Source organism: Dipteris shenzhenensis, chromosome 26 (assembly GCF_047967505.1).
Source record: "Dipteris shenzhenensis isolate YYH24624 ecotype China chromosome 26, Dip_SZ_1.0, whole genome shotgun sequence".
NCBI lineage: Eukaryota > Viridiplantae > Streptophyta > Polypodiopsida > Gleicheniales > Dipteridaceae > Dipteris > Dipteris shenzhenensis.
The window spans coordinates 36,562,565-36,579,190 of record NC_141621.1 but is presented as its reverse complement, the minus strand read 5'-3'; the positions used below and the strand labels follow the sequence as shown (position 1 = coordinate 36,579,190).

Here is a 16,626-nt window from a genome sequence, read left to right as displayed (position 1 = left end):
GAAATATGTACGAAGGCAATCCATTCACCTAGGGTCGATGAATCATGGATCATCGACAGTGGAGCTTCTAGACACATGACCACTCACAAAGATTGGTACACCTCCATATCACCTATAGGGAATGACATCGTAGTAGCTGTTGGAAATAATGCAAAATGCCCAACCCAAGGAACATGTACTATTGCTTTCATGTCTAATGGAGTTACTAATGTCCTATATGTCCTAAGCACTATTGCTAGACTACTTGTTGGACGGCTTTACTATACCATTCTTCTCATCTACAGCCTTCCTCCTACACTCGTTTTGAATGTGGCCAGTTTTGTTGCAGTAGAAGCATTTCATCTTCTTCTTCTTGTCCTTTGAAGAAGAGGGGTTATCAGAGTCTTTACCCTTAACCTTTCTTGTAGCCTGTAGAGAAAGTTAGCCTTTTGACGCCTCTCCTATCCTCACTCTCTCTCCTGCTCAATACTAACTGCAACTGCAGATGATGCACTCAATACACAAAGTGATGCTGTGGATGAGTGGACCTCCGAAGAGGAATAGATACAACTCAATAAAAGTGCCACTGTATGAAGGGGCTGAAACCCTCACTGCAAAACTCGAAAGACTAGACCACCTAGACGAGGTGAATCCTCGCTAGATCCCTAAAGAGGCTGAGGCTACCCTACTGGTCTGCTGCGAGGAGGCCTTGCTGCTGCTATTCTGAGGCTGTGATGCCCAACTGTGGGATGAAGAATGAGGGCCAAAGGCTGCCCTTTTATAGCCATTAGGTCAGCCTGGCCGACCTGGTCAATGCCGACCGTTGACCTTGTTCGACTGATAAACGCCGACCGTTGACCAGAGTGGTCAAAAGTCAACGCGTTGACTTTTGGGAGGATGATTCCAGAGATATATTTTGTGGGAGGGAGGATGATTTTGATGCTGGGATGGGTAGTTCTGAATGGGTGGTGGTGGTGCTGTTAGTGTTGAGCACTGGGACAACAATGAACTTTGCAATGTAGCAAAATGGAAGTGCGGGAGCAACGAGAGATGGAGGAGCAAATTCGAAGTGCTAGACTGCAAGATGCAAGAATGCATGTACAAGGGTCGGTTAACATGACAAAACCCTAGGGTGTAACCCTTAACTAGGGTTAAGACTCACACACCACACTAACTCAACCTCTAGCTACAGGTAGGAGGAAACAAGAGTAGTTTTTGCGCAGACTCTGCAGCAGTCGGGCAGATTTCAGAACTCTGCACCCAAAAAGTCTGACGTGTCTCCGTGAGAACCCTCCATCAGCATTTACTAACCTTGGTTTTTGTTGAGCCCCTAGTCGTGGGCTCGTCGGGCAACTGGTTGTGAAACCAAAAATCACCATTACTCAAAAACCTGCTCACGTAAACTTCCCAACTTGCAAGGAAATGCAAACCAAGCCATCCGCGTGAACAAGCTCCAATTCAAATACCCAAATCAAGGATCTCATCATTCCCATGATCCCTAACTCATTTTATCAGATGCAATGATAAATAAATGTTGTTTTCCATCTTTTCAAATCTAAGATGAACACAAAGTCTAAAAAGAAAATCTTAACCAAAGATCGAGTGCTAGTTTTAGAAACAAAGTTGCATACCTTCGCTACCAGCTCTTTCTGATGGGTACATAGCCCATTGGAGGCTTATCAAGGATGCAAACTTCGCCAGAGATGTCATGCTCAAGGTTTACATAGTGGCCCAAGTCTGCTCCAAAGCCACCAATTAAACACTCTGTCGTGCTTGCTTTCTCAAAAACTTTCATCTGCATACCCCATTCCTGTCGTGGCTGTGTCAAATACAGCATGCCAACCTTGTGTAGCTCCTCTTCCCCTTCTCCATCTACAGCTGCTTTGCTTATGCAAAGCATGATCACGTTGAACCTATTTTTCATGGGTTGTCCCAAGAGCACCATTCGAATTGGGAAGGACACTGCCAAGTCCTGCAGGGTGAGAGAGTCACGTGTATGAGCAAGATCAATGGGAATGTAGAAAGAACCACCATGGCTGGCACCAGTTTGCCAGTTGAAGGTGAAGTGTAGCATCAAGGTTGACTGGTCTGTTTTGGCTGCATATAAGTCTAAGGGGATGTAGCAGCATGATTCCAGAGATATATTTTGTGGGAGGGAGGATGATTTTGATGCTGGGATGGGTAGTTCTGAATGGGTGGTGGTGGTGGTGTTAGTGTTGAGCATTGGGACAACAATGAAATGGGTGGGTTGTTCAGTATCGTTTGAATGAGGGTAGGATTGCCTGGATGTTGCTGTTTTTGCTCGAGACATTTCTCTGATTGTAGCTGGTAATGCAGTAATGGCAAGCAGATGGCCTGATACAAGCTTGGCCAAAAGTTATTTGAACCATCCACACAGACTTGCTGCCTTTCCACTGCCACTTCCAATTGTTGCTCCTCTCGTAATTCAGGGAGCACATGAGTGGACCAGAAACTATGGCTAGAGGAATCTCGAAAATCAGATGCCCAAGACATTCCCACTGTGCAACAAGCCTTCGCATCCATCCCACATAGCTCAATAAGCATCTCTGGACTGCAAACCTTGGCCAACTCCACCACCTGTTTTGCCAATCCTTTCCCTGTTCTCAGCTGTAATAGCTCTACACGCAAGAGCCCCAAAATAGACAGAACACGATCTTCCTCCCTTGTGCAATCCCGATTTCCCACCTCTGTAATCACCTCCATTGGTCTCCAGTAATTGAAAACCTTCCTTGACAAGGACCTGTACAGCAAGCAAAGTGGTGTCAGAGCTGCATTGCGTTCATCCATCCAAGGGGGTTCATTGAGTTCATTGCCAGGGAATCTCATGAAGGCATGGCTCTGCATAACTCCAAGATAGGCCTCCCTGTCCACGAAGTATATTTGTTGAGACTGGCCCGAATGGTTAGAGATATGGGCTGTGCGTATCAGTGGCAAAGAGTGGCATTTTGAACACCTGTAACGGATTCCCAAGATCTTATCTTCACTCCTTCCATCAATCTTATCTCCGTCCGATGTCTTCCCTGCGGTGCTCCATCTCTGTTTGTCAGGATTCTGTTCACCAATTCCTCCATCATTCAGAAGCTCCCTCTTCTCATGACCCTCGCCCTTAAACGCCCAATTCTCCTTTTGAAGCTCGAAGCCCACGCCCCACTTTGGAGCTTCAAGGTCAACCCACGGTATCTTCGTGTAGCATCTACACAGAAAACTCTTCGAGACGAGCTGGTTTACAAACCGCACGAACTCTTTATCCAAACCCTCCACGACGAAAATTAATCTCTCCGAAAACAAGAACTCCTGAAAAGTCCACACCCTCGTGAACCACGGAGGTAGTGAAACGTGGGCTTCTGTCTTGCCGAACAGTTTGAAACCCTCACCAACACCATGTGTCAGAACGTAACAGGCTTTGCTCCGACTGTAGTACCTCGCCATATTTGGTATCTCTGTGCTTTGCTCGTCTTCGTTTGTTTGGTCGATGCAAAGGGCGTCGAACCAGATCTGTTCGACTCCCTCCGAAGCCAACAGCCGGAAGAACTCCACGAGCTGCTGATAGCAGGGATCATTGCTGAAGTCGGCCTGTGTGAAAGCCTGGCCGTAGGCATCTGGGCCTTCTTCTTGGTCTTCTTCCCCTTCCCCATTGCAGCGTGGAAGCTGAGTACTGATCTGCTTGCCGATGCGTTCGGAGAGGCTTCGAACACCGACACTCCAAACGTGAGAGATGATATGAAAGTTCCAGTCGTGTGCGGCCTTGAAACAAATACTACCTTTGTCGCTGTCAATAATGGTGGCGCGCACATCGATTAATCGTATTGGTTTACCATCGTGCCTGAACGTAAATCAAACCTCTGTCAACCAAGCAATTGCCATCGACGTTCGCCAAGCATTCCGAAGTAACCCTTTCAAACATTCAAAAATTGTGCAAAGCAGAGAGCTGACCATCGCTTTTACGAAAGGTGCTCACACTCGTCCACGTTTCTACCACCTGAAATCTTGGACAAGGGAGTAATGTATTTGCTTGGAGTCATTTGAACCCACATTGAACTTTTTCTTGATGTTGAAAGTTTCAAATTGTATGATGACCTTGAAGCTTTTTGCAAATGTGTGAAAAAATCGTGTTAAACAATCAAGAATTAGGCCCCATGAATTAGATCCTTCTTTAGCAAGACGAGCTATACATTCATGAGACAATGGTAAACATTTCTTAGTTTGCATAGCTAACTTATATCAAGGTGTTCCAAGTTGTTTGTGATGCTTGTGTGTAACCAATCAAGAATTATCTCATATTTTTCGTTTAAGGAAAACTCTTGCGAGGAAGAAATTAGCTCTGTATTTTGATAGTGTGATTCAAGAAATTCATCAAGCTTTTGTGTTCTATAACCATTTTAATCGTATTTGTCGTACTCCATTGTTGGGTTGAACTTAGTGCCGAGCAAGTTATCTTACCTTGGAAGATGTATGAAGCGTTTCAATACAATGTTGTATGAGTACAAAAGCAAGACTATGGAATGCAGTTCATCTTCTTGTAATTGAAGCATACATGTCCTAGTTGTTGTGAATCATTATGAAAGCCCATGTGCATGAAAGCCCCTGTGCACAAAAGGAGTTCAAGAAAACCAACTATAAACATGGTTCAAGAGCCCACGGGCCACCATTTATTGTCAACAAGCAAGTTGAAGGGCTCTCTCTCTTTTGAAGCAAAAGGTTACTCATTTGGTTCAAACGCAATCACTTAGCTGCTAGCACTATTGATTGGCGAAGCTACCACTCGGCTTGAGATCCAACAACATTGAGTGAGTACCGATTATGTTTGCAGTGTAGGCATCTATGAATACGCGATCTTAGCCAAGAAAAGCATCAACGTGGTTCCCACATATCTGGATTGATATCTTCATTTCTTCACATAGCAAGATACGATCAAACAAACACGGAATCTTCACGATGCACTGAGCTATGTTGCATGTGTAGTAGAATGGGCGGACAATAATCAATGAATTGTGTTTTTAGCATCCATGGATTAAGATCTATCATTGTTTGGCATTGATATCATCCGAAATGTGTATCTGGCACTGCGAGTGGAATGGAAAGCAAGAAACGAGTGTCTGCATGTCAAACTCTAGAGAAGAGTTGGGACCTATTATTTCGTGTACGAGATCGCAACAACGGTAGCGTCTCCAGGAGTAGAATGCAGAACCGTGAGCCGAAGTAAATGTTGATGAGCTATGATGGGAGAGCTATTGCGGCATGATCCATACTTTTCATCGCTAATTGCAACTCTGATGACCGTTGATCGCTGTACAACCCACTTCAAGTCAGAAGACCCGGACAAAGGAATCCAACCATAGAACTTGATGATGAGCAAAATTGTATGCCAATAGCAAAGGTATTGGAGCCCATAGCTGAGGAACCATCAGAAGAATCCGAGGAGGAACAACAATTCAGCAGCACTCACAACAGTCTGAGATTTTAGACCTCATTAGCACCTTGGAACAACCACACTCCGAGAGTTAATAGAATGGTACGAGTAAAGGCATAAGGCCAACCATCCACAATTTCAGATGAACTTACCACCTCAAGATTCAAGAGCACCAAGTACAAGACATAATCCATTTAGAGAATTCAATCCATTGGGTCAACAAAACCTATTTGGACAACAAAATATTGTAGTATTAGCAAATCTGGTAGTACAATTGAATCCAGTAAGTCAACAAAATATAACAGTACAAGTAAATCCGATCATACAATCCAATACCCAGTAAGCCAATCAAATCCAAAAGATATAACCCAATCCGATAAATTAATCGAATCCGGCAAATCAACCAACTCCAATAGGAACATTGAATCTAGTGACCCAGCAAAATTCAGTACATCTAGTGGTGCCACCAGTTCTACAAGTTGAATTCAAATGCAACCAATTTGAAATGTAAGTTCCCTGAGTTTAAGGGTCGCAAGAAGGATGATCTCAATAGCCATGTCGCACCGTTAGAAATGCAATGCCAGGCGAGTGGTTTTGACACTACGTTTGGAGATGTGGAAAAACTACAACAATTTGCGGGCACCTTTAGTGGAAGGGCCATGAGCTGGTTTATCCCGTATGGACTAGCCAAATTCAATGATTATAAGGAACTAAGAACGGCATTCCTGCACCAGTTCTGGAAACAGAAAACTATGAATGACATGCGTAGGAAGTTACAAGAGTTATGCTTGAAAAAATTGTTGGCGGAACATTACACTCAAAGATCTAGTAGATGCTACAAAAAGAGCAGAAAGAAGGCGTGAATCATTCAAAAGTAGATCCAAGCAAGATGATTTTGATAGTAGCTCAAATTTGGATATGGATGAATTTAGTAGTGGTATGGAATCGGATAAGGATGAATCTGATAGCGATTCAACAAATGAAGATGGTAAATGCAAGAAAATAAGAAGCGCAAATTGAGTAAGAAAGAGTCGAAGAAGTCCAAGAAGGAGAAAAAGATAACAAAACACAAGACCAACAAAATGGAAAAGTTGCTCATGGAGAAATGTAAAAGTTTGGGAGTGACCAAGTCAGTGTCTTAGATAGTGTGCATAATTTGCACGAAAAACCATCCAACCGAGGTGTGTTCATATAATCCTAGTGCCCAAATGAATCCGGTGCAGCAAGTACCCCGAACGCCAACAACAAGAGCCAATCAAATGGTGATTGATCCAGTGACGGCACAAAATGTGGCATAGATTGAACAAAGGAATAATTGGGATAATAGAAATAATTGGAATTAAAGAGGTAACTAGAATCTACAAAATGCGAGGGGCCAAAATTCAAACGTTGACAAAGATTGTAAGTACTGTTTAGAAAATTGGCACTGCCAAGGCCCGAGTTGCCCATTGTGGTGCAAGCATAGAATAGAATGTGGAGTGAAAATCATGCGTTGGCTACAGAGGCACATACTACATGAGCAGGAGTAGCCACTGACACAAACCAATGCGGTGTTTATTGGAGATAGGGAAGATATGTCTGTATGTTGGACTAGGTCAACAGTTAATTTGTATGAGTTGCATCAATGCAATTGCATGGTATGCACTACGGAGGAAGAGGTGGAGTATACCAATCCTGAGAAAATCAATTTACACGGTGACATGATCTAAAGGCCCACTCCAAGATTTTGTATCGGAGACACCACCACAAAAGGAGAAGTGTTGTTGATGCTAAGGGCCTTGAATTGGAAAAATTTTCAAATGGACTATTGATAGCTTTGAAGAAGGCAAAGGTGGAAATTCCAGTATACTAGATGTTACAGATGATCCTAGAGGTCAGAAGAAGGTTAACAGGAGAACTGATGTGGCCCAATGACCAGTATAGACCCCATAGACCCCGAGAGTTTATACCACTAAGCAACTTGTTTGAGGATGCGCCAATTGCATCCCATGGTGAACCCAAGGATGGTGATTATATGGTACCGGTGGTGAAGGTGCAATACCACGGCCAGAGTTTGGTGGGAATGTTGCTAGGTGGAGGTTCCGTAGTAAACATTCTACCTCAATATATGTTCAAAAGTTTGGGAATTTTTTTTGTCTGGAGCCTACCCCATTTCAGGTTCACATTATGGATCAAGGAAGGATTCAGCCTTGGTACCATACTTAATCTAGTGATCCATATTCAAGGAATGGCATTCCATATCAATTTTATGGTTCTTCAAATGGAAGAAGAAGATGTGTAGTACCCCATGCTCTTGGGTAGGCCATGATTCAACCCACTAGAGTAAAATAGAACTAAGGTTCCTCAATGATTACAATAAGGAGTGAAATAAAGAAGCTCAAGATGAAGATGATCCCAAGTACGATCCTGAAGAAAAGCGAGCGACCAGTTGTGACGCAAGGGGTGAACATGGGCACAAAACTTGATGATGACAAGGAATAGAAGTTCTTAAATTCCAACCCGTCGATGGTTCCAATCTTTGATATAGATGTGGTGGAAATTTTTCAACAGCTCATTCGGAGAAAACAGGCCACTAAGTTTTCATGCAATAACCCTAAAAATTCGGTGCCAAATGAGCCAGTCAATCAGGATGACATGCAACCCACCATTCTCGATTCAGAACTAGATGATGTGGGGGAGATTTCCTTGTATTAGAAGTATGGAGAAGAACTGATTTTGAAGACTAAATCAATGTATGAGAAGCACATGCAGAGGACATCCTGCGTCAAAGAAGATGACTTAAAGGAATTCAATCTGGGAATGGAGGAAATCCTGAAAACCAGTGAAGATCAATGTACATTCCAAAGGAGAGCTCCAGCTAAAGTTGGTCAAGCTATTGTACGATTACAGAGATATTTTTGCATGGGAGTACATGAACATGAAAGGAGTGGATCTAGCTGTGCGTGTTCAATGGATCGATTTGAAGAAAGATGCTAAACCCGTGATTTAGCAGCCTTACTGTATGAATCCCAAATTTGCAAAGTAGGTCAAGAAGGAGAGTGACAAGATGTTGATGGTGGGGTTCATTTACCCAATAGATAAGGTGACTTAGCTGTCCTCGATAGTCATTGTTCCGAAAAAGAATGGTAAGCTAAGAATTTGTTCCAAAAAAGAATGGTAAGCTAAGAATTTGTGTAGACTATCGGAAGTTAAATGCTGCACCAATCATTGATCCGTTCCCTTTGTCGTTTTGGGATACTCTATTGGATGTTGTCATTATGCATGAGATGTACAATTTTTTAGATGGTTTCAATGGGTACAATTAGATCCAAATGGCTAAAGAAGATAAAGGTAAGACAACATTTGTAACGGAATGGGGGGTCTATGCCGGTAACATGATGACATTCAAGTTGAAAAATGCACCAGCAACATTGGAGTCCTGGATACAGAAGGTGCTTGGACCTTACCTTACCACAGCAACTTCATGTGGGTGTTCTTAAGATGATTTTAGCATCTTTGGGAAAAAGATTGAACATTTGCATCAATTACACATGTGCTTTGACAAATGCTAAACTACTAACTTAAGCCTAAATCCAGCTAAGTGGGCCTTTGCGGGTGAAGTGGGGAGTATTGTTGGGTAACATTATTTATGAAGGAAGGATGGCAATTGATCCCCGTAAGGTTGAGGCCATCCAAAAGGCTAAAGTTCCCAAGAATTTTTAGAGGTTTGTGGGCCAAGTAAAGTGGCATAATCAGTTTCTATGCTATCATATGTTTGCCAGCCTCTTACAAACCTATCTAAGAAGGATGTCCCATTCATTTGGGGAGAGGGATAGGAAAAGGTGTTATGTTGCTTAAAAAGATTTTCTTGTTGCTCTAGTGTTACAGCTGTCGAATTGGAGCCCAAAATTTCATGATTTTGTAGATGCATCTAATATTGCCATTGGTAAGGTATTTGATGCAAAAAAGGTAGAAGCCTGGTATCAACCAGTCTATTATGCAAGCCGTACACTCACTAATGCAGAAAGGAATTACTTCGTGACTGAGAGGGAGTGTTTGGGCATGATTTATTCATTGGGAAAAAATTTCCATTATTTGATGGGCAACAAGATTGTCTTTCATGTGGATCACCAAGCGCTGCTGTATTTGATGAACAAGGTGTAGCCAATGGGTAGGTTGGCCAGATGGATTCTCCTGTTTCAAGAATTTGATTAGATAGTGGTGCATACGCCAGGAAGCTAGCATCTGTTGGAAGACTATTTAAGTTGGCTAGACATGGGAAACACTTTCAGACGACATTTCGGATGATTTGCCAGATGCATATATGTTTGAAGTAGAACCCATTCGTGGTACATATTGGTTTGATAGGATGGTGCAATTCTTGATGGATGGTATCTTCCCAAAAGAGATGTCCTTGGATCAAAGAAAACGGATGGCATTGAAGAACAGACCTTTTATGGTGATTGTTGGAATGTTGTATCGAAGAGATGTTAATAAGGTGTTGCAAGATGTGTGGTAGAACATGAACAACACTGTACTGCTGACCGAGGCACATTACAGAGTATCCAATGGCCACTTTGCAGGAGAATCGTGGTAAAGAAGATTTTTCAAGCTAGAGTGTGGTGGTCAACTGTTATCAAAGATGCGCATAAATCTGCAAAGCACTATTGGTATTATTAAAGGGATGGTCATCCACAGTGAATGTAGACAAGATTCCTTTGAATGCAATTCTTCCATTGAAACCATTTCAAAAATGGGGCCTTGACTTCATGGGTCTGTTTAAGCTAGCAATGCAATATATGGGCAATAAGTATGTGGTGATGGCCATGGTCTATTCAACAAAATGGGTTGAAGCTCGAGCACTAAGGGATAATATGACAAGTACAATGAAATTTTTGTATCAATATATCATCACCCATTTCGGATGCCCGATCGAGAGCTGGGGTCTCGGATTAGGGGACTCATGTTCTATGTGAAGTAGTTGACCGATGTACATGTGGTGGTTCATAAGATGGCTATAACATATCATCTGCAAGGAAATAGGGAGGCTAATTGTCTCTTTTTCCTTTGAATTTTTGTACTCTTCTCAATGAAAGTAGATTGCCCAAACTCAGAAATAGAAGTAGCAAATATTACTTGTTGGGTCATCTTTTCCTCATACAAGTCCTTTTGTAGAGCTTCCAACTGCTCCTGCGACATTAATAATTTGGTTGATTCCTCTATTTTTAGGTGTTCAACAAAGGGATGTACTAGTGTTTCCATTAATTTACTCTTCACTTAGCTCCACATTTCCTTCATGTACATGTGTAGTTGTCTTTGCAATTCCTAGAAATCTTTCCCACACTGATACATGTACCATCCACCTCCAACGTATCTTCATCTATCTTGGCTTGAATTTGTGTCTCTACTGTTAATAAAGTAGTTACCCTATCTTGTAATAAATTTTTTTCAATCTTCAATTGTGCATTACCTCCATGATCTGATCTAATTGTTGTGACAAGGTATCCTTCAAATCAGTTAACCATTGTTGAATGTCCTACACTATGGTGTTTTAGCAGTGAGAGATCCTGTGACTTTTGTATTCTTTCAAAAATGATTGTATCTTGCTTCTATAAAGCTGACAAAGATAATTGAGCCTCCATCAATTTTTACTAAGACTCATGCTAGCTTTGCAGGAGGTCCTTCTTCTCTCGTACCCACATTGTCTTCTCTCTGTGGGTGTTCTTACCTCTATTTACAACCATGTTAACTTATTGTGCATGTGTCTTTGAACTTTTCATGTCCTTGGAAGGATACTACAATTGTCCTTGGTGGAAATGGCAAATTAATCTCAAGGGTGATGAGTAGTTTGCCAAGTTACAACAGTCAGGGGTATATTTAGCCCCAAGTATTCAGTTGTTGATAGGGGAGGCACTGGCCATAATGTTTAAATTGCCTTTACGACCACATGCACTAGTGAAATCAGAGGTTAGTGTATGACACAAATGATGATTGTGGAATTTGGTATGCCTTAGACAAGCAGACTCTATTACATGATTAAAAATTACAGGAGTACAGTCAAATAGAAGCAATTTCTATGTTTTTGGAGAGTGTTATTTCTTACCAAATATGATTATATGTTAGGTTTCAAAGCTAATTATTCTTTAATATTTCTATAGAAGGGGGGGGAGTTTAATTGGGCTAGAATTCTTAATGCTAGAATCATGGGAGAAGTCTTGAGAAAGAAAACTGGTGGAGTATTACAAATCAAAACTCAAACAAATGTTGGTAGCCCTATATGAGTATGCAAATGCTCGGTTGCAATCAAGAAAGACTATTGGAGAAGAGGAACTACCAGTAGTCCTTTGAAGGTGCCACTTTATAGCAGGAAAAAGTAGAACTTAAGAAGATTGGGTATACAGAGCAAGAGTTGGAGGAATCTTACAAGCTGGTAAAAGTGGTTGATGACATTTTACCATCACCTCCTCATGCCAATGTGCTTACTCCAAGAATTATGAAATCTATGAAGCTAAGATTAATAAAGCATGGGGGGAATTGGATGTGAATAACCTGCCTGAAAATATTGATGCTCATACCTTGGCAGAAGAATAGAGGGTGCAAACAAAGGCATTAAAGTGTCTCTGGCATAAAAAGTTGTTGGCACCAATATTGTAGCAGGAGCTAAGCAAGCAGATGAGGAGCTAAAAAAAATCATCCGGATTCCATCACTAGATATCCCCACCCACAAGCAGAGAATAGAGCAAGCAGAAAAGTCTGTGGGAACACAGAAATAAGAACAAACAGAGCCATGGGAGATTACAAAAATCTCAGATGAACAAGCAGATGTAGCTATTTCATAGTTTGTGTCTTCTTTTAATATCATGTCTAATTTTCATTAGTAGTAGCAAAAAGGGAAATTGCAATGCATGCAAGGGCTCATGGAGAAGCTAGAGGCTAAAAGACAAAACCATCCAAACTTTCATGAGTGAATTCATCTTTGATTGCATATCACACCCCCACTTGCATTGATCCTCATGCATCATAGCCTCTTTAAATCCATCTTCTAGAGCCATATCTGATTCTATGGCTCACTGTCATCCAAATAAAATTTAAAACTGATGGAGGAAGATGAGTCTAGAACTTCATATTGACTTACACATTTGAATCACTTGATTTTGGACTCCGTGTCGCCTGAGTGGATTCAAAGTCATCTGGAGAGTAGAGATCGTGATGTCTCCTCCTACGAGGGTTTCCATACTCGTCGGACGTGTGATGTGATCCCATGTCTAATTTGGGGGGATTTGACAAACGTAGACACAAACATGAAGACAACAAAAAAAATAAAAACAAAAACAAGAATGTGTAAGAAGCGGATTAGTTAAGACAATTATGAAAAGCCAGTTTTGAAATGACAAATATTTATGAAAGACAAGTGGAATCCAATAAGATTTTCATATATATATATATATATATATATATATATATATAATAGAGACCAAAATTATGTCTCCAAAATTATGTATATAAAAAATATATGTCTCCAAAAGTATGCTTAAGAAAAATTTATCTCCAATATAGGTCTACTACTCTACGTTACTATCTGAGGTACTTTCCTCCTCTGCACCGCTAGGCAGGTCACTGGGGACTTCATCCTCCACGTCTTCTAATACGCGATCATGCTCTTCAACGAGACGATTATGTACTCGCAATCCACAAATGCCTCCACACAATCCATTATGTCCTTTATACAATCATATTTGAGGCTCCACCGGTCGTGGCGGTCTCTCCACAACCTACAGAGATCCCGTAGGTTGTGTCATGTGTTCCTCAGTCGCCCTTGCTCCACTACCCTTCGGCTTGGACCCCACCCAGAAGCACACACCCCATATTGTACTTCACCTAGTCACTCTCTTGCGCAATCTTCTCTTTTACATGAGCTAGCAAAGAAGCTATGTCTATAATCCCTACAACCTGGGGAACCGGGTTGGGGTTTAGGGAGGACACCTGTGAGTGAGGGCGTGGTTGTTCCATTTAGAATCTGTTTGAAAAAAAAAAGAACCAAATATGGCTAAGGAGCATGTGAAAAAAGAACCGAATACGACTAAGAAGAGGGGAAAAGAAGAGAAGCATAAGCATAAGCATAAGCATAAAAGAAAGAAAAACATAAGCATAAGAGAAGGAAGAGGGGAAAAGAGATTGAAAGAGGGGAAAAAGAAGAGGGGAAAAGAGCATAAGAGAAAAAGAAAGAAAGCATATGCTTATATTTATGCATGAGCATATGAGCATAAGAGAAAAAGAGAGAAAGCATATGCTTGTGCTTATGCATGAGCATATGAGCATATGCTCATGCATAAGCATAGGCAAATACATATGCTTATCAAAAGAGGAGAAAAAGAGATTGAAGAAAAGGGGAAAAGAAAAGAAAGAAAGAAGGAGAACGAGAAGGAGAAGGAGAAGGAGAAGGAGGGGAACAATACGAGAGGAAAGGAGCATAAGCATAAGAGACAGAGGAGGGAAAAAGAGCATTAGCATAAGAGAAGGAAGAGGGGAAAAGAGATTGTCACACTTGGCATATGTTATAGAGAGGGAGATACAAGTTGGCAAGAAAATTGGCACAAGCACCTATGGCACCGTATTTAAAGTGCGGTTTGTAGGAGCTGCAGGGTTCCCACATCATGTGGAATATGCCAGAAAGAAGTACAAGGCCAATATTGGGAAGCATACATGAGAAGCAAGAGAGAACAACTCATGCGGATTTTACACCCAGTCCTTGTACATATGATTGTAGCAACCTAAGAAGAGCCACTGTGGAGCATCATGCCATACTTTAATGGCCACCGTAGCCTGTTGTAGCTCCTTCAGATTTTTCCAATGGACCGAGGAAGGTTCACACACTACTTCCACCATGTTTTAAGGGGAGGAGTAGATCTAATGGCCATAGCAACTAGGGGAATCCAAACTACATTGGAGAAGTAAGATATTGCCCAAATCAATGTCTTTTGTGAGAATATCCTCCATATCATCCATGCCCTTGTGGATGGTTTAGCAGGGCTACACGCTGGAAGGTGGATGCACACAGACCTACACCCACCCGAGTAAGATCTTGTTGGATTTTGTTGGAAAGTCTAGATGCCGAGTAGGCATCATAGATTGGGGCATGGCTGTGGACTTCTCGAAGAGCCGAAAGGCATTCAAGCACCTGAAGAAGAAGTCTTTGGAGACAGATGTCGATTTTTCTCAGTGAGTTCATAGGAAAGAGAAAGAGCATGGGCAAAAGAAATGGCTTGCACCCAAGCTATAGGAAGTAGCGTTAAGAGAAAAATATACATGCTAGGAGATACGTATGCATTGGGATGGATCATTGTTGAAATGATTTAATTTTTTGAAGATGCCTACAGTTACCTTGAGGATGATTGTAAAATGCCTCTGTCTCATGTGTAACATCTTCATCTTGCATCAAGCGTATTGCATGTGAAATTTACATCTTGCATCCTACATCACACATCGCTACCTCACAAATGTTGAATTTGATGCATGCAGACCCTGTCACACACCGAGCATTCATCCACATTTTGCTCTCAACAACAAGCAATACTTTCCTGTGAGAATGTCACAAGGAGAGGATACTCCTCCTCTGCCTAGGTACCAGAAGGTTCCATTAAAGTATGCAAGCATCCATTGATGCAAGAGGAGGTTGAAGAGGAGCTTAAGCGAAGGCTTGACGTGCCAAGCATCAACGCTTGTAGTTCGAGCAGCTACGCAGGGTTGCCAATGCAACGCCTAAGCATGTGCCAGACATTATTATACATACATCCGTGTGCCAAACACTATTATACGCTCATCTTGGAGGTCTCTATGTTTAATATTTTAATTTTTGCATACTTCTAATATTAGATGTATCATTTCTTAGGTCTTTTGTCAATAGTTATCACATATGAACTAGCAACCAACACCATGGGCGTTGGTTTTGCAGGCATGCAATGGAAAGAAGTGAACAAGCTTGTCTCAAAATAAGAGCTTTTCGTGATATGGCCCTTAGAGGCCGATTAAGAGGAAGCCTCAGGCAGCCAAGCGAGGAGACGTAGAAGAATAACAGAGGCAGGTGGAAGCACCCCAACCCAAGCTTTGGACCAGCATGGGAGATGGAAGATAATAAATTTTCGAAACAAACGGATTTGGAAAAAATGCCAGGCAGATATCGAGGTATATGGGAAGCACCACACCATAATGAATGGTGATGTACTTTGGGAAATTCTTGTACGTGCACTTCATAAGGGGTATCCAAGTGGACTTCTCATCTTGTAAGGACAAGCGTGCACATGGTCGTACTTAAGTGACAATCCCCCAGTCACAATTGTCCAAAGCATTGGAGGGTACACGTGGGCCACTGGAGAAACAAGTGGCACAACTTCGTGAAGAGAACGTAGCTCGATTTGAGCAAGTCCAATGCCTGGAAACCGAAAGACTGCCAATCGAGTCGGAGCTACAAAATGAGATTATAGCTCTACGTGCCCAGTTGAAGAACCTGGAGGACCTCAACACGATTGCAACAAGAGTCCCACGATGCATTCGCAACACTGATCGAAGATGCGAGTGTGGAGGCGCAATTAGCTATCTGTCAGTATCCATCTCAACCATATGCCATGCAACCCCTTCCCTCCGATAGCCCAAACAATTGTTTGTGCCCAATATGCCAGTGTTTGTTTCATAAATCAACTGGCTATTACGCTCTTCCTTGCGGCAATAAATTTCATATTTATTATCTAGTAGATTACTTGCCTACTAGATCTATTTATCCAATTTGTAAAGCCCAACTATCAATGGCATTGTATATGGTGTTGGGATTAGGATAGATGTATCCAGGACCATGGTTTTCACCTCTTTACAATGTACAGACTACCTCTAGAAACAACATCAAATACCAAGACATCCTCGTATGATCGTCTAAATGAGCTCCCAAGGCATTCAAATCTCTACAATGGATTGTAGCACTTACTCCATAGCTAGCAAGGTCATAAAAAAGAGTGCTACCTCTCTAAAATGTGCTAGAATAGGTCATAATTGACTTGTACAACTTTAAAATGCAAAATAAGATTAGCTAAAAATGCCTCCGAAATCACCCACACAGCTAGTTGAGCAATTTTGGAACTAAAACAAGGCCGAAATTTCCTCCAAAGGTTATTATTTTCTCCAAAACTTTTTGAGGGAGCACATGATAGCAACTAAACTAACTAAATGGAAAATCATTTAGCATTTGC

The 16,626-nt window shown here is 41.7% G+C and overlaps 1 pseudogene; it reads right to left on the bottom strand.

The window, feature by feature from the left end:
* Positions 1-1,526: 1,526 nt before the first annotated feature.
* On the bottom strand, positions 1,527-3,834 carry LOC147885021 (uncharacterized; annotated as a pseudogene).
* Between the last annotated feature and the right edge of the window lie 12,792 nt (positions 3,835-16,626).